At 44.0% G+C, this 27561-nt stretch overlaps 1 protein-coding gene across 5 annotated transcripts in view; it reads left to right on the plus strand.

The window, feature by feature from the left end:
* Nucleotides 1-326: 326 nt before the first annotated feature.
* Syndig1 (synapse differentiation inducing 1) overlaps nucleotides 327-27561 on the plus strand; it is a 173610-nt gene continuing 146375 nt past the window's right edge. The window contains exons 1-2 of one of the 5 annotated variants that reach the window (NM_001363094.1): nucleotides 327-621; nucleotides 10547-10605. The gene's annotated coding sequence lies outside the window, so the exon portion shown is untranslated. Of the gene's footprint in view, nucleotides 622-659; nucleotides 726-10546; nucleotides 10606-27561 lie in introns of those variants that run through there. The other 4 variants (NM_001363095.1, XM_030251857.1, NM_001363096.1 and 1 more) reach the window with 4 other exon arrangements.

The following is a 27561-nucleotide window of genomic DNA, read 5'->3' on the forward strand; positions in this document are numbered from 1 at the left end:
CAGCTAGCCTGGAGCAAAGTTAGTGGCCACCTTCGTGTGCTGCCGCTCTCTCTCCCCCTCCTCTTCCTCACGGCCACCTTCTCCCGGGGACCGCGGCCGCATACTCTTGCACACAAGTCGCCAGGCTCCGCGAGACCAAAGAGTGGAACGGCACATCCCGGGTCACCCCTAGTTCAGCCCGCGCCCTTTGTGCTCCTAGGGGCCAAGAGGACCGGGTTCTGGAAGGGTGGCGCCGCAGCCCTGTGTTCGGCTCTCGGGAACTGTGTGCTCGGGGCAGCCCAGGGCGCTGGCAGTGATCCAAGGAGGGGAGCGGCGGGGGAAGCTGCGCGCAGGGGAGGGCAGAGGCGGAGAGCCACGAGCCCAGAAGCAGAGGCGGGCTCCGCACCGCCCCGCGCCCCTCACGCTTCCCGGCTCTCGAGACGCGCGGGCGGCCGCCTGGGCGCACCAGCCGGGTCACCTTGTCCCGGAGGTAAGTCCCGAGCACCAGAGCTGCGCGGGAGGACCCCGGGCCACCGGAGTGGGCGGGTGTGGCGGGCGCGAGAGGATGCCCTGGCGCAGGCGGGTGTCCTGCTCCGCCTCGCAGCGCGCAGACCAGGCGGCGGTGATGGTGTGCCGGCCGCGGTAAGTCCTGAAGGGTCGCAGTGGCCGGACTAGGGAGACACAGTGTCGCCCCGAGAGAGGGGAGATGGCGCCTGACGGGGAAGATGCAGAGAGGACAGGAACTGGTAATACCGGCCCAGGGTGCGACTTGGCGCCTTGCCACCTTGGGTACCCAGGCGGCGTGAAGGGGCTGCTGTGCGACGTCGGTTAGAGCTAGTGCGTCTGTGTCTTGAGTTCGGCAAAGCCAGGCTGCTGGGGGCCAGGCCGGTGTACTGGAACACCTAGATGATACCGACCAGTCCCTGGAGCTACCTAGCTGAGTCCAAGAGGGGCTGGCGAGAAAGGCATCCGCGGAGGTGGCAGTCAGTGAGGTCCACATGGGACAGGAAAGCAAAGGGCCGAGGGGAAAGAGAATGTAGAGTTCCAGAGCATCAGGATTGGGGTGGGTGGGTGCACAATCGGTTACCTGAGCGGAAGACCGGACTTCTAGAACCCTTCACCTCCATCCAAAACGAGACCGGTTTTTATGAGCTGTCCGGTCCCTGGCAGCGCGACAGTCTGCAGCCTCGGAGCCGCCAGTCCTGGCGCCGAGATGGGCGCAAGCAGATGCGATTAAAGGGTTCAGATTCTAATTTTGTTGTCTCTGGGCGTGATTTCTACACTTCATTCGTGTCCTCTCTGTAAATACTGGAGAGAGTGGAGCATCCATGGAGTTGGACACTTTTCTTAAGAAAGAAGGGCTTTGGGCATGTGCCTGTTTTGTTGGACCCTAGCGGTGTGGTGGAGGAACCTTCAGTTGAGCTTTGGGCAAGTAGGATAAGGGTTGGTTGGCTTTACTAAAGGACCACAAGAAGGGGTCTTCTGGTATTCCTCATTTTCTGTGGGGTGTTCTGCTAGCAGAAGCGCAGGCACACGGTGCCTCAGACTTAAGGTGCGCACCACACTCCTGCGGTGTTTGATGTGGAGGTGGCGCCTCTGCGCTGCGGGCAAGAACTGGGTTGCCTGTGTCTTTCATAGTCTCACCAGGGTTTTTGGTGCAGCAAACAGTGGTCTCAGTTTAGCTGTTTGGGGGACGTAGGGGTCTGACAAATACCTAGGGGCTGTTTTTCTGTTTAGAATCAGGCAGCGGGACATGCATCTCTAGGGCCCTCTTCTGCAGAGCCGCGAGGTGGTAACCATCAGGCTGCGAACTGCGCAGACCTGCAGCTTGAGCGGTGTGGGGGATGGAGGGGGGGACGGTGCAGGGGGTAACAACCTCCTAACATATCTCAGAGCCTGTGGATTTTTCTTTGTCAAGGTGTCTGCAGCTTGGGTGTTTGCAGAGAAGTGGTTTCAAAGAGGGGAAAGGGGGTCCTGATAAAAGTGTCTGTAGCCTGGTGTCTGTTTGGAGGAGGGGAGAAGCTGAGGGGAATTTTCAGAGAAGTTGCTCATGCCTTTGACCGCCGTTTCGAAGTTTTAGACCACAGGTGCGGGGCCTGTGGATGTGTGAGAAAGCATCTTTCTTTCCTCTTTGCTTCCTTCTCTCGCACCTAGGAACACTTTAGCCTTTTGCTGGGACAAGCTTGTCTCTGTAAGTGATCAGATGCCCTTCTCACCCTGCCCCCACTGCCTGCCCCTGCAGAGAGGACTCATAGTAAATTAGCTGCCCCTTTTCAGTGAGAGAGGGTACTGTGGTACCAGGGAAGAGGGAGCAGGAAGGAAGCACTTCAAACTTTCCTATTACAGAAATCTTCAATGATATGGAAAGGTAGAGAGATGCCCTTGGCCTTGGCCGCCTCCTCCTTGTTTCTCAGAGTCCTGGAGGCCTTGTTTGGGAAAGACTTCAAAATCTATTCCCAAAAGGATGACTGAGGGGAGGAATATTCGGTGATTCCACATTATACAAATAAATCATAGCATCATTTGGTGTCTGTAAGCCTATACAATTATGAATGTATGAATGTATCCAACAAAGCAAATGTATTGGTTAAAATAATAAATTATATTGCTGTTAAATTGTATTTTTAAAATGAGCTAGAAAAGTAATATGTTTACATACGGGTTTTTCGTGAGTGCTTCATTTTGATTTTAACTTTAAAAAGAAAAAAAATAATTTCTAGCTGACTTTACCTGTCTGCACATGGTCCTGTCTCTGAGAATGATGGCAGTTTATTGCAAGCTGGCCTGGCCATCATAATAATTCGTGTGTGTTTTGTTTCTATGCTGGATTGGATCCCAGGGCCTCACCACAAATGCTAAACATTGCTATACCACTGAGCTACATTCTGGATTCAAAATATGACTGTTACTAATGATCTCAGTAGAGCACAGATGATGTTCATACAAGGAAAGATATTCCTCTCCTCATTTATATCGCAGGGGGGAAAAAAGATAGCCCGCTACTTTTATTGGAAGAACAAGTAGACCATTGCTGGAGGAAAGACAATTACAATTACTGAGGAAAACTGGCCTTTTAAATGTGCTATACCTGTCTACCTGGGGTCTGAGCAAGATTTTAGTTGACTAGTTCCTTCAAGAACAACAAAATAATTTTTTTTAAAAAAATGGTAAAATCTTTAAACCTCAATTTGTAAATTATAAGCAATTAATTTCTTCCTCATTTAACAGTGACCTGGAAGGGCTGCAATGGACTGAACTTGTCCTTCATATTTGCCTCCTCAAATGAGTCTTATTTGCTAGGGAGCAATTGCTTATGTAAATTGTCTGCTGCTGTTGTTGGCAAGGCTCACTGAGAGTGCTGCATGCTCCAGGGGTTCATTAGGAAACCTACGTGGGCATTCCTGTCTCACTTACTGGATCCTAGGAGGCGGTGTGTGTGTGTGTGTGTGTGTGTGTGTGTGTGTGTGTGTGCCATGCCTGCTGGGATTTGGTACCCAGTGTGATTTTAGTACTATAGAGAGGTGTGCCACACCCCAGAGAAGGCTAGGAGAGTTAGCAGGAGGAATGCCTTCCCTTGCAGAGCCCCTTAGTGTACCTCTAAATTTTCTTTGAGATAAAAGCTATTCCTAAAAAAAAATGTCAGTGGTGTTCCTAGAGTTGGGTAGACTTTGAAATACCTTTATGAAGAGCACTGTACAAAGGGATCCTTAGTTATCCTTTTGTTAAGTGAGCACTTTCATCATGTCCTCTCATATAAAACTTTGGTAATTTTGTTTTATGCCAGTGCAGGCCTGTACATCTCCCTTTGTTCTTTTCTAGTCCCCCTGCCTGTTGGAGAATGCAGATCCCTAGGCATAGACTGGCACAGTATTGCAACCTGTGGTTTGAACAGATACCACATTTTTAGAAACACTATGGGAAGGAAGGATAGGGTGTCTACTTGTCAGAATCAGCTGGTAGGAGCAAATGAGGTTACATAGAAATGTTACATGGGGCTGTTTTGCATAAATGTGCTCATGTGAGATGTTTTGAGGGGTATAGCCTATGATCTATTTACACTGTACTGGGGACATTGAGACACAATGTTAAAAAGGTGACAATATTCCAACCATTGAAGGCAGGCTGACTAGATTCTTACTCATACTTCCAGAATTGCAATAATGAAGACCAGCTGGTAGTTTTAGATATGATTCTTTTTTAAAGCATTCTCTGTGCAAGATTCTTGCATGTTTCCAATTATTGCTGAGTTTAAAAATCTGTCTTAAAGGTGGTCACGAGCAACTGAGCATCACTTTGTAGCCCAGTTCCTTGGTCATTGTTTCTTACAACCAGATTGTGTGCTAGGGGCAAAAGGAAGAGGGGTAGCTCTTCCCTTTCCTGGCTGCCACTCTCTCCCTGTAGAACTTTCAGGAAGACCCGTGGAAAGGTCATTGTTCCAAACTTTGGGCTTCACTGCAGGTGCTTTGAACTACCTTAGAAAAATCTCTTCACTTTTATGAGATTCTGTGGCTTTCACCCCCATTTTTCTCAGGATTTTGAAAACAGAATCCTTACAATGGTCACTGTTTGATAAAGGAAAGAAGCTGCAGGTAATGGATGTGTTTGAGTCTTGTCTTCGTGTCCTACTGCTGTGAAGAGACACCATGACCATGACAACTCTTAATAAAGCATTTTACTGGGGCTTGCTTACACTTTCAGAGGTTTTGTCCCTTATTAGGATAGCAAGAAGCATGGCCGTATGCAGACATGGTGCTAGAGCAGACCCTCAGGCAGCAGGAAGGAACATTCTTACAACTTGGGCCTGGCTTGACCTTCTACAACCTCAAAACCTGTCCCCCAATGACATACTTCCTTCAACAAGGCCACACCTACTAATCCTTTCAAATTTCAGCACTCCCTAAGCATTCAAATATAAGAGCCTATCAAAGCCATTCTTATTCAAACCACCATAAGTCTTAACTGAAGGTTTCCTTGTGGATGCTTATATAGTCACTGGCTAGCTGAGAAAACAGAATGGGCTTCTCCTTCCTGTATCTGAATCTTAAAACTGTTGGTTGGCCGGAGTCTCAGGAGGACAGTGTACACACCTCAGTGAGGGCAGACCAGCTCTCCCATAGGAATATGTGAGACACACGTCAGCAGTCCTATCTGCTAACAATTTCCAGAGACCATGGAGGAGAGCCACATGAGCAATAGCATCTAACCTAACTAAAAGTGGATTCCTGACACATTGTAAGTTAAGCCCCCATAAAGGAAATTTTTAACAGAAGCCAGCCACCATGTGGGACACATGGTGATTTATGTTATGTATGTCTCAAAGTCTAAATTATCTTAAGCTTCCAGGTGACAAAGAATCTATTCAATTGCTGAAAATAAAGTAAAACAAGTTACTAAAGTAAAACAACAAACGGATGTGGGGATTCAAAGAATGGTTAGAACCAGTAAGCACAAATAGAAAATATCACACACATGTGGGAGATAAGAATAAAAGTCAGTTCTGTTATCCTCTTATAATCCATCTTACCTAAGAGGCTGAAGCAGAAGCCTTGGAATTTCAAGGCCTACCTAGGCTTACATGAAATCTTTATGGCCAACCTGGGCAACTTAACTTATCAAGAGCACTTCTCAAATTAAAAAAAAAAAAAAAAAAAAAAAAAAAAAAGAACTGAGTATATAGCTCAGTTGCAGAGTGCTTGTCTAGTGCACACAGAACCTAGAATCACTCACCAGCACCACAAAACAAGCAGAAAGCACAGAGGTAGCTTTGGAACGTCACTTACATCAAAACAATGTATGGAGTCCTGCTGGTATGACTACAGGGACAAGCATCTTGCTGCTGGAGTTCAAATGTGTTTAATGTGAATACTTTTTGGCTTTTAGTTCCTAGCTGGGTTTCAATTATATTATAGAGCACTTTGGAGATGTGACTCAGAAAAAGAAAACTCAGATAGAGCCTAAGATCCATCTTTTAGAAAAGGATTACTGTTGAAATTTATACTTTGAACAATTATGATATTCAGTTTGAATTTATCATTTGACCTATTTGAGCTGCCATTCAGATGCGTCTCTACCTGTTTTCCCCCCTTTTTCTTGGTCCAAAAGTATTTATATCTAAAACACAAATGTGTTACAAACACTTAGAACCAGTAAGGTTACATTCTACTGCCTTAACTTTAAACACACTTCAGAAAGCAGGATGCAGTGTTCTCACCTCCAACACATTTGGGATTCAGCCTTCTCCCTTAGGAAATTAAAGCAGTGGATGTTATATAAACCAATTCTCCCATGGGATGTAAAGTATGCATTTAAACATATTCCTATGAGCTTGGTCGTCACCTGGTGGGGATGGCTATGAGCTAGAGCAGGTTTGAAATAAGTGGATTTATGTCTCAAGATCAATTCTGGGACTAGTACCATGTTGAGAGGGGATCTACTAAGTCAAGCTTTAGTAGATTTCTAGGATACCCAACTCATCCAAAGAGAGACTGGCACCAGCCCCACACTTAATGACTTGCAGAGTCTAAAAATGCCTTTAGTAAGTTGCAGACTTTTCTACACCCACCTTCAACTCCAAAAATCTGAGTTTCAGCCTGTCTCCCATATATGTTCTCCCTGAGAAACCTTGTTTATACTAGTTGTACACACCATGAAAGACTGGTACAGGGGCTTAGTGTGCTGAGGAGAGGGGAAACTTCACAGAAAACAGTAGCCATGTAGGATGTCTGAGATGGATCCAGCAGGGTCGGGCTAGAGCTTGCAGCTCAGACATTCCTAGATAGACTTCAGAACTGGTTATCTGCTCTGCATGACTCATAAAAGTTCCCTAAATGCACATTAACTACAGTGAGGATCTGTAGGCCATGTTCTACCTGGACCCCAGTCTTGATTTGTCCCTATCTGATCATGCCTTGCCCTTGCTCCCATTTCTTCCTCCCCCCCCCCCCACCCACCCCCCCGCACCCATAGAACCAGGATCTGGTTGATTAATGTTCAAACTACCCCCCACTTAACCCCCAGGTATTCAGATCAGTTATTTCAGCGCTTTGATATAATATCATTCTCTAAATTCCTTGACAGAGATAGATTTTTATTTAAAGCTTTTTTTAAAGACAGGAAAGTAATCGGACTTATTGTTTCTGAGTCCACTCTCTCCCTTTCATTTACATTCTGACCCTGGTTTGTGTGTGTACATGTTTGTGTATGTGGAAATGTGAGAAGGTGTTTGTGCAGATGTGCCTTCTCTAACAGCAAGGGCTCTGTGGCCTGTAGTATAGCTGCCACAAAGGGGCTCAGAACCAGAACATCCCAGGCCCCAAGTCAGCTTCTTTGATCCCTATGTCCAGGCCCTGTTGCGTAATGCTCACTGGCACCATTGCTAATCTGACTGCTCCTAGTGACTGGTACCTTGGCTGTGAAAAAGAGCCCCAGATGTGTTTTACAATACTGCAGCTTTTTCCAGATCCATAGGGAGACAATGTATTTGTGGACTCAGAACACGCAGAATGCTGCAGCTCCCTTTCTTGTTGCTGATTCTCCAAGGTACTTTTTTTGAGAACTGCACACTACAGGATCCTGAATCACTGAGCCTGTCTCCATCCTACATTTCAAAAACTGTCCTAATTGATGTGTGTCACCTACACACATGGCCAGGGACACAGGAAATGCTGGTGCAGACATGACTGGAGCACTGTGACCTCTCTCCATCAGTGCTTAGCTGTTACCCAGCCTCCAGCACTCTCTTCTTTGTTAGAGTAGGAGTGTTTTCAAGTGTGCAGGTTTTCTGTGGCCTCAAGATTCCATTTAGCAAAGTTTAAATTGTGGTACCTGCTCCCTACCAAAAAATGGTTGGCCATTTTTTTTTCTTGCACTAGAAGGTTCCTCTGTAAATCCACTGACACTTGGCTCACACCCTGTGCTCAGAATTCTGCACTGTCTCCAGCCACCAGTTAGGATCCTACAGAGTTATCCAGGTACACTGACACCCAGAGAAATCAGAGTCATAAATAGTGCTAGCGGGGATATTCAGTATAAGCTGTAAGTTGGCCCAGTATACCCCTGCAGGCTTGCCTTTCCTTGTCTTGTTATCTAGCTATTGTAGAGGCCTGCAGAGGCTTGCCTGATTAAGAATTACATGCTACAACCAATTTAAGGCTTATCTGTCCCATGTTTGAACAGACATACTGTCTGGCAGGTAGGCTCATAGTATTTCAGTAACCGTTATGCCTGCCCTTTTAGCATCAGGACTCAGGAGTAATAGGTTAAGGGAAATTAGTTTATTCCTTAACTGGTTCTATTCACCTCTCCTTAGCTGTCATGGCCCCTCTGTTGCCTTGGATACTCAGATGCACAATGTAGATCCTCCCATCTAGCCCAAAGGTCTACCCACAGCATCTTCCTGTTAGGAAGTTCTGCCTCCAACCCTGGACCCCATAGTCTTAGCCTTTTCTGTTGCCTTTACATAATGATGGGTAGCTTCAGCTCTGACAGACACTTCAAACCAAGGGTTGGTATTCCTAGGATTCACTGTTGTCCCTAGGGAGAAATCAGTCCCACCTCTTTATAGATTGTCCTCCATCTAAGATATATGTCTGTCTTCTGGATGAGGGTTGAGGAAGCTGTGCGGTCAAGAATGTGTGTGAAGGGACTTCAGGATTGGCAATGTCAAAGAAGTGGAACAGAAATAAGCGTAGTGTGGAGATGATGGGTGGGTGAGTGGTGCCATGGCAGGAGCATGGTGAGCCTTGATAGGGTGCGTAACAAATGTCGTCTTCTTTCTCAGACCTATAGTGTCCTGGAAATTATTTGGATGTACAGGTGACATAGGGCTAGCTTTGGGAGAACCATGGGCTCAAGGAGACATTAGCACTTCAATAGAAACTGGGCTTTGTAAGGAGCATTGTCCTGAAAGAATTAATATAGAGATGAGTACTGGCCCATGATGGGCCTCAGTCACTGCTGCAAGGTTGAGGATCTTCCAGAGTTCAAGTGTTTCTGACTTCATTTTCTAAACTTCAGGGCCTTGGGGTTTATACTTGAGCTGGGATGGAAATACTAGTCTTTTGTTCAACTCCTCACATCATAGATGGATAGCTGTCTCTGAAGACATTTGTGTGACTTCTAGATGAGCTAGTGGATTTAGGAAATGCAGGCCTATCTGAATGGAAGGGCCAGATCAAAGCTTGTATGGCTTGTTTGCATCATGCTATGAGTGTTGGCACAGAAATGCTAACACCGGCTTCAACTCTTAGATCCTTACTGCTAGTGATGTCTCTCCCTGGCCAGATGGTAGCACCAAGGAAGGAAAGGAGGGGAGTGAACAAGAGGGGAGGGGAGATGTGAAATGTGCTTCTAACTCCATTTGGTTTTCGCAGCACACTCTGGAGATGCCCCTGTTTCCACACTTGGACACTTGGCATGACCAGAGAGCCAGAGGGTGCCAACCTGCTGTCCAGCCTTATGTTGCAAGAGTGGGGTATTGTTGCAGAGGCACATCTTTAGGGAATACTTGCTTTTGTGGCTGTCTACAAAGGCCATGTTACCTCACCTGCCATATTTGGCTGCCAAGGCCTCCTGATATTGCTGGAACTTACTGTAACTTTTAGGAGTGTCATGCATCCTGTGCAAAAGGCAAAGAGATTCATATTAGTCTGCCGCATGGGAAGTGCCGAGTGGAGCAAAGCATACTTAGGTGACTTCTCTATCTGTGCAGTTTAGATGGCTTTCCTAGGGCTCAAAGCCTACAGCAAATCTGCAAGTGAGACCTGGGGTATAGGCAAGGTATGACTCAGTTATACAAGCGTACAGGGGAACAGAAATCACCTGGAAAACATCCAGGCAGCCAGAGGGGAGGTTCTTATTGCCACCAATGCCATAGGCCCCAGAACAACCACCTAAACTAAAGAGGTTACCCTTGTTCTTGTGTTGGTTGTAGCATTAATCTTTTTCCAGGGTATGGAAATGTTTTGTTTTGGTTAATTTTGCTTTTTGGTGCTTGCTTGCTTCCTTTGTCTCTCTGCCCCTCCCTCTCCCTTTCTCCTCTGCATTTACTGCCCAGAAATTCTGGTCTTCCTGAAAGTGGCACTTAGAGACTTGTATATTCCAGAAATACATTTTAGTGAGTTGGAGTCTGTTCAGTGGTCTTTAAGCCAGTACCTTTGTGTGTTTGGGCAGGGGTTGGGGGGAGGCAGGGGGAGTCACACATGAACTTGACTGTCTCTGAAGGGCCAAATCAAAGGGTGTGAGGACTGTGGTGGTTACTTTTACATTCTTGTGATCAGATGGCTGGCAGAAACAATGCAAGTGAGGTTTATTTTTGTTTACCATCTAAGAGTTTTCATTTTCAGTTCATAGGCTTTGCCTCCATTTATTCTGATAAGGAAGATTTTCGTTTTGTTGTAACTTACATTTTCCATTTAAGTACCACCCCCTAAAGCTTCCACAAACTTCTAAAGTAGGTCTCTATCTGGGGGCCAAGGTTAAACATAGAAGCTGGTGTTTCGTATTTAGACCATAATAAGAGTTTCTAACCAAGCTGCCCAGTGGCATGACTGTTGGTTTTGATTTTCAGATTTTCCTTAGCTTACAATGGAATTCTGCCCTGAGAGACCAATCCTATGATGAAATATGGTAAGTTTAAACTGCACTGAACACAGCTGTATGTTGCCATCCTGTTGCTGTGGTTAAAATACCATAATCAGAATCAACTTATAGGTGGATGAGTTTGTTTGGGTTTATGGCTCCAGAGGTATGAGTCTATCATGGTAAGGAGGCATGGTAGCAAGTAGTGGGCAAGAAATGGCAGAAGCAGGAAGCTGAGCACTCACATCTTTAATTGTAAACATTAAGCTGAGAAAGGGAACCAGATAGAATGAGGTCATATAATCTCAAAGCCTAACCCAGTGGTGTTCTTCCTCCAGCCAGGCTGAACCACCTAAAGCACACCAAACAGCACAACCACCAAATAGAGATTAAGAGTTCAATACCTGAGCCTACGAGGAATATTCTCATTCAAACCACCCCAGCACCCAACCTGTCGAGCATCTAAATGGTTTAATAACACACGAGTTGAATTCTCAGGTGGTTTCCCTTTGGCATAGTGGGATTCTCAGTGGCTACAGCTCTCTGTGCTGGATAGCAAGGTGAAAAGAACTAGACTCAAGAGCACTAGACCAGAGAAGAACCAAGTTCAAATTCCAGAACCGTAGTCTTGGCTGAATAATTATCACTTTGCACCACCATAGACTTGGGGAATCTAAAGTGGAACCACCATAAGTCAGAGATCACTGTGGAGACATCTGGCTCACAGCTGATTTTTCTGTCCTAAGACAGACAGAGCCCAAAACTCAGCCTCCAGTTCATTGCGTGAAATGTTTCTTGGTGGGAACACTCTCTGCAGGTCCTCTGCCATCCACCAGCTTCCTTCCCACTTCCTACTTCGTCTTGGAGGAGTACTCAGAAGTGCAGTGTCCACTTCCAGAGGCTTTGTTGTTCCTCTTTTCTTGACCTAACTACTCACCCTACCTTCCTAGGCACTCCTCCTTACTGGACACATCTGGACCTATCGCTAACCACCCTTTCACAGTAGCTTCCTGCAGTTCCTTTTACCTGTCATCTGAATGTTAGGATTGTCCAAGGACAAGGTGGCTAAATTGAACATCTGCCTCTGGCTGTCTCACCAGCCTTCCCTGGGCATCTGCATTCGAGCCACATAGGACAGAGCACCTAGATAGGAATATGAAGCTGTTGAAATAGTAACTGTAGGCCCTCTCGTCTCATCAGTATTGACTACTAATCCCAAAACATGTGTTTCCTTTTATCCTTGTTATGCACATATTCATATGTGCACAAGTGTGTGTGTGTGTGTGTGTGTGTGTGTATGTAAGCATGCCATATGCCCATCTTTATCTCTAGCTTCTTCTAGATTCTTCTTGGTAACTTTATTCAGAGCTCAGGTTGGCTATCCAGGTTATCCTGGTGGTACACTCCTCTCAAGTTCAAGGTCTTCAATTTTGGTGAATTCTGGCATTACTGGGACCATGTAAGATGGGTTATTAAGAATTTACGTTGACAAAACGTGCTTGAGATCCAGAGTGCAAGCTGTGTAGATTTTATCATGGAGTAAGAGAACAGGAAGCCTCCATGGTCATGGGCTATCACCCCTTTCTCCATGGTGATTGACAGGCTAACTCTGTTTAATTAGAATGTCAGTTTTCATTGCCTTTTGAGCTTGGTGGTGTGAGTCACAGATTCATGAAGGAATAATGAGGCTTCAATGCTAAACATTTCTTTGAGTGAAGAATCATCCTACCAGATAATAAAATCAAGTGGTAAAATGTACATTTACTGATCTCACATCCAGGCAAGTTTTAACAAGGATGTTCAGAAAGTGGATCCATATATGTTAGTTTGTAAAGTCTGGCAACCACTGTGAAAAAGAAAATAGAGGCACGGAAGACTAAACAGCATTACCCTGTGATCCAGCAATCCTGCTTCAGTGTATATATCCAAGATAGTTGAAAGCAAAATATTGATATACTTCATGCCCCTGTTCATAGCCACATTATTCAAGAAAACTAAAATATGGAAGCAATCAACAGATAAATGAATAAGTAAAGCATTGTATGCATAAAATAAAATATTGCTGAACCATTAAAAAGAAGGAAATTCTGATATATGTTAAAGCCTGGATGAACATTGGAGACGTAAGTAAAATAACCCAGTCACAAATGATACATACCAGTGGTTAACCCTATAGAAACTGGAAGTAGGATGCTGGTTGCTAGCAACTAGCAGGAGGGAAAATAGTGGGCTATTGTTTATTGGTTATGGAGTTTCAGATTACAAAATGAAAAGCTTTCAGAGATCCCTTACAGAGTAACAAAATTACACTTAATTCTATTTGCACTATATAGTAGAAAATGGTTAAGAGGGGGAACTTCACGATAGTGTACTTTTCACAACAACAACAATAATAACTACATTTGAAAATATTATGATCTTAGTTATTGGCAAATAGTTGACAGGTTATACAGATTATCTACTGCTGTGTAACAAACCACCCCCATCTGCATTCTCATGGCTCACTGTGTAAGGATTTAAACAGAGGTCCATGGAGCCCATTTATCACCCTCTGTAGGCTTCCCAAAGGTTTGAGATTGGAGTGTATTGGTTTGCTCTTACCCCAGAATTGGGCCAAGCACCTACATGTCTGATCACTGAGCTTGCTCCCAGCACAGTAGCTTTGAAACAGTCAATTTCCATGTGTTACAGATGGTGATACATGAACAGGAAGTTGGCAGCCTGCTGCAAATATCTCCAGTTCATACAATGTCAGCTCCATCCTGTTCTTCTGGTCAGTGGCAAGACTTTACACCAGCCCAGACTCAAGATGAGGCCAATTGGACCCCTTAGAGGGTTTGCAATTACTGTCAGTCTATCATGAAAAGTAAAGACAGATAGAGCACCCTAAAATATATTCCTGGGAGCCCAGTGCTAGGCAAGGCAATATGGGGACCTGGAAGAAGCATGCGACATGTAGGAAATAAGCTACTTGGGTAAAACAAGATGGCATCTCCCCTCACAGGATCATGACACATTCTGAGGGAACATAGCATAATAGTAGTTAATATAAGATGTTCAGGAGGTATAATTTTATGTGATTTGGGTTTTATCAAAATAAAAAGAACTACATTAGAAACTGTATGATCTTAGGTATTAGGAAATCATTTAACAGATTTTTCATGTGTGTGTATGTGTGTGTTTCTCTGTGTTTGTGTTTGTGTTGTTGTTACTTAACACACTGTCACCCAGACTCCAAGCTTATAGATTCCTGATCCTATAGATCAGGAATTTGAATAAGGTGCAAGGGGACAGAGGGTGTAATCATGTAATTCACAGTTTCTAAGGAGTATGATAATTCCATTATAATAATCTCTAAATGAATATAAGAAGAATGTATACAAGTATGTAAAAAGAAGCCTGGATATGTCTAGCCTGTGGCTGAATACCTTAGCATTGGTAAGTAGGCAAGCCATAGGTAAACTAAATTCATACTATGTGTTTTACATAAGGAATTGAAAGCAAGATTTAAAACATACAATTAGTAGAAATAAATACTTGCAACAAGTGAATAAAAGCCCTGTTTTAGTCATACTGTTTGCCCCTGCTCTGTGCCAGCATTCTCCATACACTTGTGCTTTACTTCCACCGTCTTCCCTCCCAAGAGAGCTCTTCTGGGTTCCCCAAGATTGTAGTCGGAAGGCATTCCTCTGCTCTCTGAGTGGGTGTGTGCCTTCTCTCTGTGGTGGCAGACTTGGCTCATGCCCCACAGCAGTGAGAGCACTTCTAGAACAGTTTGCTCACCCTGCATTTCTGGGTGGTGTTAAAGCTCAGAGACACAGCTGAGAAGAATGAAGAACACTCTATGCCTGGGGTGTAGGCTATGCTGTGCTGCCCTGAGTGCACATGTGTTCATATAAGTGGTATTGGGCCTCTGGACTGGCCCAGATGCAGAATGCTGTGTCAAGAATCAAACCTATACATTGTGCTGGACAGAGGAGAGAGTCTAGGCTACTAGGCAGAAGGAATGGGGCACAGTCAGAGTTTAGAGAAGCTAGATGAAATGTAGACTTTTGAGGTGGCGTTAGATTGTATTTTGTACTAATGGTATGATGCAGGTTTAAGGGACAGCATGAGAAACAAGTAAAGGCAGACAAACTTGTCATAATTTTTTTCAACTGCTGCATCCAGTTGGCCCCAGACTTAGTATATTAACATCTTGGAGGATTAGCCTGGTCTTCTAGTACCAGTTAAATGTGAGAACTAACTAAGGACATCTGGACCTGGGAAAGTGCAGGCTTGGAAAGCTGGGGAAGTTGGGTGCCCTTCCATAATGTTTCCTGAGAGTCCCCATGATGACTCACCATTAGGCTACACTATTCTACACCACAGTGTGGCAGCCTTCAGGTTGTTGGCTTCTTAAATGACAGTTAAGTGATCCAGCTCAAATGTTCTGTTACAGATGCAGTCAATACAAACCCCTCTTACTTAGTGTCTTAGTCAGGGTTTCTATTCCTGCACAAACATCATGACCAAGAAGCAAGTTGGGGAGGAAAGGGTTTATTCGGCTTACACTTCCACATTGCTGTTCATCACCAAGGAAGTCAGGACTGGAACTCAAGCAGGTCAGGAAGCAGGAGCTGATGCAGAGGCCATGGAGGGATGTTCTTTACTGGCTTGCCTCCCCTGGCTTGCTCAGCCTGCTCTCTTATAGAACCAAGACTGCCAGCCCAGAGATGGCACCACCCACAAGGGGCCTTTCCCCCTTGATCACTAATTGAGAAAATGCTTTACAGTTGGATCTCATGGAGGCATTTCCTCAACTGAAACTTTGTGACAACTCCAGCTGTGTCAAGTTGACACAAAACTAGTCAGTACAATTGACCCCTTGTTAACTTGACATACAAACACATCACTGGTAAGCCTCAACCCTTAGTTTCTTATTCATCCCTAAGATCTAAATAACTTTTAAAGTCCCACAGTCTTTACATATTCTTAAATTTTCAATATCTCTTAAAATCCAAAGTCTTTACAATTAAAAGTCTCTTAACTGTGGGCTTCACTAAAAAACTTCCTTCAAGAGGGAAAAACATCAGGGCACAGTCACAATCAAAAGCTAAAGTCAATCTTGAACGATCCAATGTCTGGGATCCAACTCACGATTTTCTGGGCTCCTCCAAGGGCTTGGGTCACTTCTCCAGCCATGGCCTTTGTAGCACACTCGTTGTCCTCTAGGCTCCAGATGCCTGTACTCCACTGCTGCTGCTCTTGGTGGTCATCTCGTGGTACTGGCATCTCCAAAATACTGCATGACCCCTTCAGTCCTGGGCCATCAATTGCAACCGAGGGTACACCTTTGCCAATGGCCTCTCAGAGTGCCGAGCCTCAGCCATTCTTCATGACCCCTTCGTGCCTCCAAAACCAGTACCACCTGGGTGACTCTTACACATTACCAAGTCCTGCTGCAGCACGAAATAAAACCTAAGTTATCTCTGGAACACAGCCTCTGTGCTCTCAGAAAACACTTCCCAGAAGATGTCACCTCAATGATGCTGGTCTCTTCTTAATCACCGCTAATTTCTTAGTTCCAGCTAACCAGCATCAATAGTCCCAGTAAGGAAAAGTTTTCACTTTAGTAGTTCTGGTATCTTGTTAATCACAGCTGATTCTTCAGCCCCAGCTAACCAGAACCACAGAATCTTCACAATCTAAAATAGCAATGGCCCTGAAAAGAGTCTTTAATTTTCCCTCTGAAATTTCACAAGCCAGGCCTCCATCTTCTGCACTGTTCTCAACATTATCTTCCAAGCTCCTACACAACATCTGACAGAGCACTTAACATGGATGGATCTTCTAGCCCATTGTTCCAAAGTCCTTCCACAGTCCTCCCCCAAACATGGTCAGGTTGTCACAGGAATACCCCACTATGCTGGTACCAATTTATGTTAGTCAAGGTTTCTATTCCTGCACAAACATCATGACCAAGAAGCAAGTTGGGGAGGAAAGGGTTTATTTGGCTTACACTTCCATACTGTTGTTCATCACCAAGGAAGTCAGTACTGGAACTCAAGCAGGTCAGGAAGCAGGAGCTGATGCAGAGGCCATGGAGAGATGTTCTTTACTGGCTTGCTCAGCCTGCTCTCTTATAGCACCAAGACTACCAGCCCAGAGATGGTTCCACCCACAAGGGGCCTTTCCCCCTTGATCACCAATTGAGAAAATGCTTTACAGTTGGATCTCATGGAGGCATTTCCTCAACTGAAGCTCCTTTCTCTGTGATAACTTCAGCTGTGTCAAGTTGGCACAAAACTAGCCAGTACACTTAGTCTCGGGAAGTCACAAATATTACTGCTGCTACTCTCCTTCTACTAACCTCAATCCCACCTAAGTAGACTCAGCAGGAAGGAGCAGACACCTGTGCTGCTTACAGGGAAGACTGCCAAACCCACAGATAGTATTAATATGGGATAATGAAGGATAAAATTCTTCACCTTCAGATGTATGATTAGACACCAGTACTAAACACACAAATATTTGTGTACACAATAAGCCTTTAAGCCACACGGATTCTCATCAAAAGATTCATCTCTGTCCGTTTTCAAAATTATATTAACTTTTCTTAGTCTTAATTGTTCTCCAATATCTTTAGTGTTTCCAGTTGTTCTTAAAAGCTGTGTCTAGAGTGTGGTGCTGCACTTGGGTTCATAAGTTAGAAGCTGGGACAGAGATGGATGGCACCAATTTTACATGCTGTACAGACACATTAGTCATGTGAACGGTCTTGGAATTCTTCAATTTCATCACTTCTGAATCCTTTTAGTGAAATGATAGATGAGAAAGATGGGGAAAAGATTGGAAATGCCAGGTCATCATTGGTCTGGTGGCTTCTCCAGACTTACACAAGAATAGGTGTCAAGACCAATTACGATTTACCATTTCTGACTTTTTTTCTCTTTTGTTCCTGTACTGTAAAGTCCCCTTAAGCATGAAGCACTGAAGCAAGTATGTAAATATGATACGGGTTACAATAATAGAGCAAAAAAATGACAAACATGAGCACACATCATAGTGTTCAGAAGCTGAACAATCAACTATCTTTCTTCTACTAGTCTCGAGGCAGAAGGTGCTGACTCAGTGCTCAGTGGAGTCAGTACTGTATCTCTATAATCTCATGACTTCCCTGTGGCTTCTTCTGTCCCAGATATCACATCTGAGGTCACAGAAAATAGAGAAGGTGGAAAGAATCTTCCAGGAGACTCTTTAGGTGGGTCCATGGCTACCATTGGTATTAAGAAAGTATGTAATGAACATAAGGATTTCCCTTTTCTAGTCTTCTGGGGTCAAGGTGAAGGATCATTATTCATCCAAGTCATCCCCCAGGGGATAGACTGGAGCAGAGGTTTCAGGGAAAGATGGATGTGTTTCAGACAACAATGGATGTGTTTATAAACTCAGAGAGAAACCAACTAGTGACAGGTTTGGGCAGAGCATCAGGCAGACAGATATTAGAGTGAAAGTTCTCTGTGCTTGGGACAGTGCAGCTAGTAAGCAGCTGGATTGATTTTCACTGTCACCAGTGTCCGGACCACACATTGAGAGCACCCAGGTTCACAGTGGCTCTCATTTTTCTGTTTGATTCCTTTGGGATTATTTAAAAACTAGTTCGCCTTCTGTTGTTCAGAAATGCTTTAAGCATCTCACTTACAGCTTTCTGAGCTGGAAGCTTCTTCCTTGGTGTGGGGTGTGAGGTTGTGACACTTTTGAGGTCTAATGGGAGCTTTTAAGCCTCTAGGGATGCCATTCTCAATGATTAATACTGGCTTTCAGGGTGAATTCGGTCTCAGAATTCACTGGGTTAGTTCCAGAGGGAATAGATTGTTATAAGGAGTAAGCCCAGACCCTCCAAGGTCTCTTCTTTATTACGTGAGCTCTTCCTCTTACATGCATTCCCTCTGTAACATCATCACCCCTACCAGAGCTGAGCTGATGCCTGCTCCATTGGCTCTCCCACACTGTGAGCTAATTAGGTGTGTGTGTGAGGGAGGGGGGGTATCAGCCTCAAGTATTTTGCTCTAGCAACAGGACACAGACCGTGACACAAACAAATATTTTAAAAATGCTGTAGATTGAAGTGAAGCAATCATGAAAGAACCACCAGCAGCAGTCGATTACTTCAGCATTCAGGAGGCAGCATATTCAGACTTGTGTGTATGCCAGACACCTGGGCTCTGCAGACCTGCAGGTTATAGATCAGCCTGTCTGGATTGGAGACTGATAGCTTGTGTTTCTAACAGGTGCCAGGTGCTTCTAGCTCAAAGGTCACACCTTAGCTAGGTTGGGAAAGGCTCAGGTGAAGAGAAGGGACAGGGAGCATAGACAAGTATGTTGGGGATATATTGCAAAGGGAGGTAGAAACCATTTCAGCAGAAGATGCTGACAACAGCTTGTTGTGTTCCACATCTGTTTTTACTTGCTGTAAAAAAACACTCATATAATCTGAATTTAGGGTCAAGGAGCATTGTGTGTTTAAGGTCATCTTATGTAACACTACAATAAAAACAAATACTTAACATCCATTTCATTTATGCACTTGGAGGAGGGGAATAAATGTACAGTGTGGCATCTCTACTGTTATCTTCTTTGGAGGCAGAGTGTTGAAAGGAGGCTTTTGAGGGACTGGGACATCAATGCCAGCTCTGTCCCTTCCCATCTACACAGCCCACCTGATAACCCCACTTTATACCAATCAGGCAAAACAGAGCCATAGGTTACTAGAGGAGTGACCCTAGGAGAGATGACAAAAGTCCAGAAGACCAACAACAGTCCAAAAGCTAGGTCAGAAAACTCAGTTCTTTATCCTCTGTGCTCTGGCTTCTCTAGTCCTGAACTGTAGATGAATCCTGTGCTCTTAAGGGAAGAGAAGGAATATTTTCAAAGACAGTATGTTCTTTACCATATAGAAGAATTGGGTAAAATAATGACTGCATATCTGCAACATGTGCGCACATATGTCCCTCTGTGTATCATATTTGCACTAACCACTTGTCCCTTCTCTTGGAGGGCTTTGCTTTGGCACATGGTGGGTGATTGTGAGGAGGACTTCACTGACTCATCTCACTACTCTGCACTGTCATTGCCTTCCACTCCTCCCTGTGACTCAGCCTGGACCCCATGCCTGTCTTTGACCAATACATCTTATTAGAAGTGTCAGTGAGTCTGTCCTGAATATGGTATAGCTGACAATTCTCACTGCCAGATACCTAGTGACTCCACTTTATGCCAAGCAGGCAAAACAGAGCCATAAGTTACTAGAGGAGGGAACCCAGGAGAGATGACAAGAGTCCAGAAGACCAGCATCACTCCAGAACCTGGGTCAGAAAACTCAGTGACTGCTGCTTTAACCCACCCACTCAGTGTTCTCTTGTGTTTCCTAGCAAGTCATGACACATGGCTAGGAAATCATCTGTATTCATAAGACAATTAAGTAATGCAGTCCTAATGCTATCTGTGAGCAAGACCACCATTACTGAAGGGAGTGTGGAAATCATTCAGCTAGAGCCCTTCAGTTTCTGCATAGATGCTGTATTCACACCCATACAGACTTGGGAGAGCTAAACGAAACTTATCATACCATATGGATGCAGGTACTTTCTAGACAGCCTCACCTTACCACCAATACTGATGTCTGCCTATAACTGATCATGGCTTTCACTGCTTGACAGGGAGCTGAGAAAAGCCTGTTGAACCAGCACAGCAGTTGAGTGGTCATACTTTATTTGCTTCCTGTGAGAAGCAGAGGACTCTTTCATATTGGAGCTGTGGCTGGGGGGATGCTAGTTGGGCCCTCTGTGCTTTGACTGATTCCTGCTTAGAAAGTGGGTCCTGGTTCCTGGTTTTAGTGAGTGCCTATTCCTCCAGTGACCCTAAGTCTCTTATGGGCCAAATACTGGTCTTCAACACAGTCACCTAGGCAGAGTCTGTGCCATATCCACTCCCTCTGAAAGGGTGACCCGTCTTGGTAGTCCTTGGAAGGCCTTATGATTTTCTTGAAAGACTGAGAGAATATACTGAGGAGCAACACTGAACAAAGAAAGTGTGTGCTGTAGCTGGTCTTTTTATACTTCGTGTGTTTTTCTTTCTTTCACTCTTCCACCTTCCCCACTCCCCTTTCAACTTCAAACACTAACTAGGAGAGAAAGGGATAGAAGGGAAAGGAAAGAGATCCCTGAATAAATTCAGGGATCAGAAAGGGGAACCATTATCATTAGAGTACTTCCTGCTGATTGGGGATGTTTAGTTCCTTGGAGCAAGTTTGATCTTTGCCTTCAGGATATCTAATGTCTTCTTGTTGCTTCCTTCTTTGTGCACTACTACTTAACAAACCACGACTCACAGCAACCAGCAACTCACCAAACTCTCTGGGTCTTAGCATTTTCATACCCTCTGAAAAGTCCTCATAATTTGCAACATCACACAACCACAGAAACTATCCGCAGCTGGCAAAATCACGCCTCTGCTAGGGCAGGAGGCAAATCATACTCAGCTGCTGCAAAGCAATCTCATATCCTCACACCTGGCATGAAAATGAAAACATATGCTTATAATGTTTCTGTGTTTTGTAAAGAAACCAAAATTCCAGAATTCTCATTGCGCTGTGCCATATTTAAGGTCACGGAGAGTTACTGAGAGGTAATAGAACACTAGACTGGAAAGGAAGGGAATAGGAGAGGTGGGCCCTAGAGTGTGGGTTCCACTAAGCTTCCACTGTGGACAAGATAACTCTCTGTTGTCTGGTCTGGGGTTCTTTTCTGGTGACTTAGAGGTCTTGTGCATTTTTAAACCTATCTTGCCTGTATCTTTCTAAACCAAATAAAATAACAAAACCTGATCCGGACCCTTGCAAGGCACTAGTATGCTTTTTGTTATTATAATGAAAGACCTGAGGCAGGCCAACTTTGCATAGAAATGTAAGTTATTTTCTATTTCATACTTTTGGGGCCTGAATATGCAAATGGCATGATGCAGGCTAGAAAGAGCCCTGCCAGAAGCAAATAAGAGTGTGTGTGTGTGTGTGTGCGCGTGCGTGCATGCACGTGTATGCATTCCTGTGTGCTTGTGTGTGTGTTTATCTGTGTGTGTGTGTGTGTGTGTGTGTGTGTGTGTGTTCATGCATGCATGTGTATGCATTCATGTGTGCTTGTGTGTGTGTCTGTGTGTGTGGGAAGAAGTGAGGGTATAATAATTCTGAGGGTGACCTTTGTGAGGATGTTCTACTAGGCCAGCAGCGTGTTAAAGATCCCCATTTCCAGCATAGAAACCCAATATCTAAACATATGAACCTTTGCAAATCAAACAATGGACAGACCCATGCATCTTCCTTAGAGTTGGGCTGTTCTGGTCTTTGCATATACCTCATTGCCTACCAATGAGGATATGTAATCAGTCAATACAAATTCTTCCAGCTACAAGTTTCCTGGAAAGGAATTCACTAATCTCGTCTCAGCACCTGGAAACTCAGACCTCTTACAAACAGCCTTTCTGTTCTCACTTTTCCATTAGGTCATATCAAGGATATGTCTGATTTTCCTGCCTATAAGCAAGGTCCTCTAAGCCTTGAGAAACAACACATTTCTCAGAATGGCAGGCATTTAGGAGATGGGTGTGATGTTGGTGGTGTGTCTACATGGGATTAAGACATTAATTATGATAACTCTGCTCTGCTAACTCTATTAATAATTGATACAGAGAAAGCCTACCAGGCCGGGGGTTAAATAGGCATTTTGGAAATATCAAAATGCTGTGATGTCCTCAGAAAAAAACTCAAGGAAGTATTAGGACATCACTCTAGAACTCTTTTTCTCTAGCCAGTGTCAAAGCCAATTGCTTTGACAGAATTATACAAACAAACACCATGAATCTAGATCAGTTCTTTCCCTCCCTCTGGTAATTAGCACACACTTGTAAATTGACTCTGAATCTTGCTAAATATTAACTTCTTTACAGTCATCATAGGTTTCCCATTAGGGACATGAATCTCAGTTAAAACACAATTATGTATCCATCTATTCATCAATCTATCTATCTATCTATCTATCTATCTTTCCCCCTCTACCCATCACTCTGTACAGTTGTAAAGCTTTTTCTTGGTTTAAGTTGACTTATTTTAACAAGATTTCCCTCTGATATTACATATTCTTTGAAAACTACTCATATTAAAATACTAGATGTCAGGTCCCAAAGAACTCAGGACAGGTGGCTAACTGGTGCCTATTAGCATACTAAAGTGGGTGCTGGCTCCCAGGCTCACTCAGTACATGTGGCTTCTCTCAGCTCCTCTCACCCCACTGGAGCTACCCAAACTTCTCTAGTATGCTTCCCTTCCCTTCCTCTAGTTTCTGATTCCTATATAACCCTGCTGTTTCTACCATGGGCTTTTTTGGTTTCTTTTGCCCTCTCATTTCTTGGTCCTCTCTTTCTGTCTCCCTTGCCCTTTTTCTTCTCTTCCTCTTTCATCCCCAACCCCTCTCTTTGCATGGCCTGTTTCAGTCTGCATGGCCTGGTTCAGTTGTCTGCTGGTCATATTTGTTCTACTGCTTTCTTTCCCTACTCTGGATTCTTCCCGATGCCTCTGGTTGTACATATCTACATAGCTTCATACCTTCATATCTACATACTTTTATATCTACAATAAGAATTTAGCAGATACATTCCTCTACAAGGATGTTTTAAACCATGATGCTTTGAATGGTCTATGGTCCTCTAGGAGCATTGCCTTTTATTTCAAGGAAATGACTAGGGCTCAACCCTGGCAGTTGCCTATGGCAAATAAAGTCATATAATAGTGAAAGCTTGAATTCCACATTGATTCCCATAAAACCCACAAACCTAAGGGTTAAGAGCAGGTGTCACAAACCTAGCTGACTGCTCTGCAGATGAATCTCTCATCCCAGCCAGGTACATGCACATTGAAACAAGTATTCTGAAAAGCATACATAGGTGGGAACCTTTCCCAGAGGGTTAGGCTTCTCATTTGACCAATAAATGGGTGATTTGATGTGCCGTTTTTTTTTTTCCTCTAGTGCATGGTATTCAAAATTATGACTAATAAAAGGGCTCAATGGGATGGTGGGGTTTTCTTGGTATTTTTTTTTAGGATGTGATCTCTCTCTTTCTCTCTCCTATCTGTGTGTGTGTGTGTGTGTGTGTGTGTGTGTGTGTGTGTGTGTGTGCATGCACCTCTGAGTGTGTGTGCAGTGTTTTTAGTAGTATGAATAGTCAAAAGAAAACTCACAAGGATAGTTGTTGGAGGGTATGTGGAACAGCATATGTGCAGTCTGGAAACAGTTTACTTAGGGAAATAATTTTGTAGTGAAGATCCTGAAGACAAGAGTGATCTCACCTCTCAAAGACATGGGGAGCATCAGATCCTAGATGCACGAGCCTTTGTATGGTACCCATATGGAAATCCATTTTGTATCTGGTACAGGTGAAAACTGAGTAGGGATGTGGATGCCAATAGCTGGACACATACTTGCAAAAACCCTTCAAGCAGGAACAGTGATAAGAGATGAGCTTAGAGCATCCACAAGAGGTTAGATTATCTGCCAGGTTGATAGGTTTGTACTTCATTCTATGGGTGTGATGAGGGCTTGGCAGGATGTATGCAGTGGGAAAATGGGATGGTTGGCTTTTGTGAAGTAGTCACAGACAGGGATGAGTATGAAAGTTTTAAGGCAGGCAGAAGCAGAGACCAAGTTACAGATAGTAGGTGCTCTTTTCTAGATGATATAGGCCAGACTTGAATCAGAGTATTGCCTTTTGGCTATAGATGGACATGGGTTGGGCTACTGTGACTCAGGATGACTCTGGAGTTTCAGATGGAGTGACTGCATTGTAATCTTCATACGGACAAGGTTGCTGCCTCTTTTGCTTTTGTAAATTCAGCATCTGATATCTAACCCTGAGCCCCAGTGCTTGGAATGTGTCTGGTGCTTTCTGTATAGTTGAGTGAGTAGAAAAGGTGATGAAAGAAGGCAGAAACCTTCCTTCTGTATTGAAACCTGTATAAGAACTTTGTTCCAGTGCTAATGTGAGCCAGTCATACTTAGAGGGTTAGCATGGGTGGGTGCTAATGAAGGCACTATTAACATCAGAAGAGTCCTGAGTCCTAAGACTAGTGGTACTCATCCACCCAGAGGAGGATCAAGTTCTGTTTCCTCATCACCTGAACATATGATACCTGAGCAGAAGATTGGCTTGTGGTTGAGGAGTTACATAGAGGTTGAAAGATATAATAACAAAGGCTTCAGAGTCAGGAACTGCCTGGGTGCTCAGGTGAATGAATTATAAATCAATCATACTGACAACAGAGATTTTATTAATGTCCAGCTGGAAGGCTCCAAGGTTAGCAATGTGATGGTTGAACTGAGGAAGAAAAAAGAAAGAGAGCCTTGGAGGTGAGAGACCAAGACAATCCAGAGCTAGTAAGTTAGCAAACATTGACATTACAAAATGGTATAACTCATAGTGAAGAGAGAAAGGACCATTCTTTCTTGGAACTTGTCTTGACAATGCCTTTGGTATTGAGCCCTAACAGAAGTTAGGGACAGGAAGAGAAAAGCCAGTCAACTGGAATGGAGAGCAACTGACAGAAGACAGGTTACAGAGTGGAAATAGTATCCAGAGGAGCAGGCCTTCTCATTCCTGCTGCAATTCATGTCCTAGGTGGGGTTGGCTGGCTCCCCACATAAACCCCACTGTAGCCAGGCAGTGGTGGTGCATGCCTTTAATCCCAGCACTTGGGAGGCAGAGGCAGGCGGATTTCTGAGTTTGAGGCCAGACCGGTCTACAGAGTGAGTTCCAGGACAGCCAGGGCTACAAGGAAAAACCCTGTCTTGAAAAACAAACAAACAAAAAACCCCACTGAGAAGGCAGAGGAGACCTGAAGTAGCAGGTACTATGTAGTTCTTGATCCTGTGATGTCTCCATGTAAGAACTTGGCAGTGCTAGTTTTATCCTAAGGAAGACCTACAGGTCCTTCTTATAACTTTGCAGTGTATAAGGGCTCTTGTGAAGTTCTTGCCCACTCTGTACATCTCTGTGTCCCTACTTTCTTGGGAGAAAAACATACTGTTTTATTCAGTGTCTGAGAAACTTTGATACCCTGTGGGTGTGTTTATTATGTAGATATTTAACTAAATTGTTAGATAACCGTTTCTAGTCACAAAGACAACAATACATGAACTTGCAACATCTTGTAAGCTAACAGTTGTTTTATGTACAGCACTAGTGGATTTAAGCCAAGACAAGGATGGAATACCATGGTCCAAAGGGCAGACTTGCTTTTCTAGCATGGGATATTTTATATTATATTTTGTGGCCTGTTTATCATAAGCATCACAAGATGACAAGTATTATTATCAGACAAGACATCAGTGCCATGGTATGCTCTATCTGTCTTCAGCTTGCTGAAGGTCAACTCTAGACTGGTCTAGAAGATCCTCCCCTTCAATGCCATTTTTGAATACGACATTCATCTCTCATTGTTGTCTCTGTCTTGGTCCATATCTCAGAATAGCTTCATGTATAAGCTGAGCCCATTTCTGCTTGAGCAGCCAATGCTATTTTGTGATGTCAGTGAGGTAGATGATCTCTCATGGTCTATGATTTTGAACTCATTATGGCTCCTAAACGTCATCATGTAGAGCTCTTAGAAAGATGGAGAACACATACTAGGTGTGGTCTAGAGAAAGGAAGTTAGGCCATGTCCTTGAAAGTGACATTAGTTGAACATTTCTTTAGGTGCTTCTTGGCTGTTCCATATTTCTCAGTTGAAAAATCTTTGTTTAGCTCTGTAACCCTTTTTAATGGGGTTATTTGATTTTCTGGAGTCTAACTACTTGAGTTCTTTGTATATATTGGATATTAGCCCTCTATTGGATTTAGGATTGGTAAAGGTTATGCATCAATGGAGAGAGAGGTCCTTGGTCCTAGATGCCCCAGTATAGGGAAATCAAGGGCGGGGAGGTGGGAGTAGGTGGGTGGGTGGAGGAACACTCTCATAGAAGCAGGAGGAGGGAGGATGGGATAGGGGGCTTCCTGGGGGGACGTGGAAAGGGGATAAAATTTGAAATGTAAATAAAGAAAATACCCAATAAATAAATAAATAAATGGATGAAAGAAAGAAAGAAAGAAAGAAAGAAAGAAAGAAAGTGACATTAGTATCTGTCCTCTTGTTTCTCTTTTACTTACCAAATGTCATGAGATAGCAGCCTGTTCTGCCACATCCCCACAGGATGTGTTGTGCTTCCAAAGGCCCAAAGCCATAGATCCAATAGACCACGGATGGAACCCATGAAGCCACATAAGTCCTTTAAGCTTTTTGTCTCAAGCATTTTACAAAAGTGACAGAATGCTGACTCATTTACTGAAAAGGAGCATGAGGAGGGCAGCTTTGACTCACTGTACTGTGTCCCTGAGATGTACCAAACTGGCAGCCAATATCAAATTGTGATTGCAACAAGTCCACGAAGGAACAGCCTTTTCTCCAAATACAGGACGGTTTATATGGACAGAAATAGGTTCAAATCTTAGGACTTGGACTTGTGCTTCAAAGTCCAAAATGCAGGAGTAACACAATTGCAAAGCTGTTGGGGATTTAAGTGAGACCATATTGGCAAACGTCTGCTAAAGCCTGGCAGCATTCTACGTAAATAGTGGCTGTAGCTAAGTGAAGGTGGCTATTATTTTTACATTGAAAAAAAAAAGTCCTATCTTAACTGCATGGCTCAGAAACAGCCAGAGTGTGACCCTGTTCCCTGCCTTTTCGTGTGTATTTTGGGTACACCTATCAGTCTCTATTAGCAAGCCAGCTGGCATGTCAACAGGGATGGCACTGAACCTGTGGTTCAGTTAGAACATCGGTTCTCAGCCTTCTTAATGCTGTGATGCTTTAATATAGTTAATGCTGTAGTGACCCCTAACCATAAAATTATTCCATGGCTACTCCATAACTGTATTTTTCTA

This window comes from Mus musculus, chromosome 2 (genome assembly GCF_000001635.26).
Source record: "Mus musculus strain C57BL/6J chromosome 2, GRCm38.p6 C57BL/6J".
NCBI classification, from domain to species: domain Eukaryota; kingdom Metazoa; phylum Chordata; class Mammalia; order Rodentia; family Muridae; genus Mus; species Mus musculus.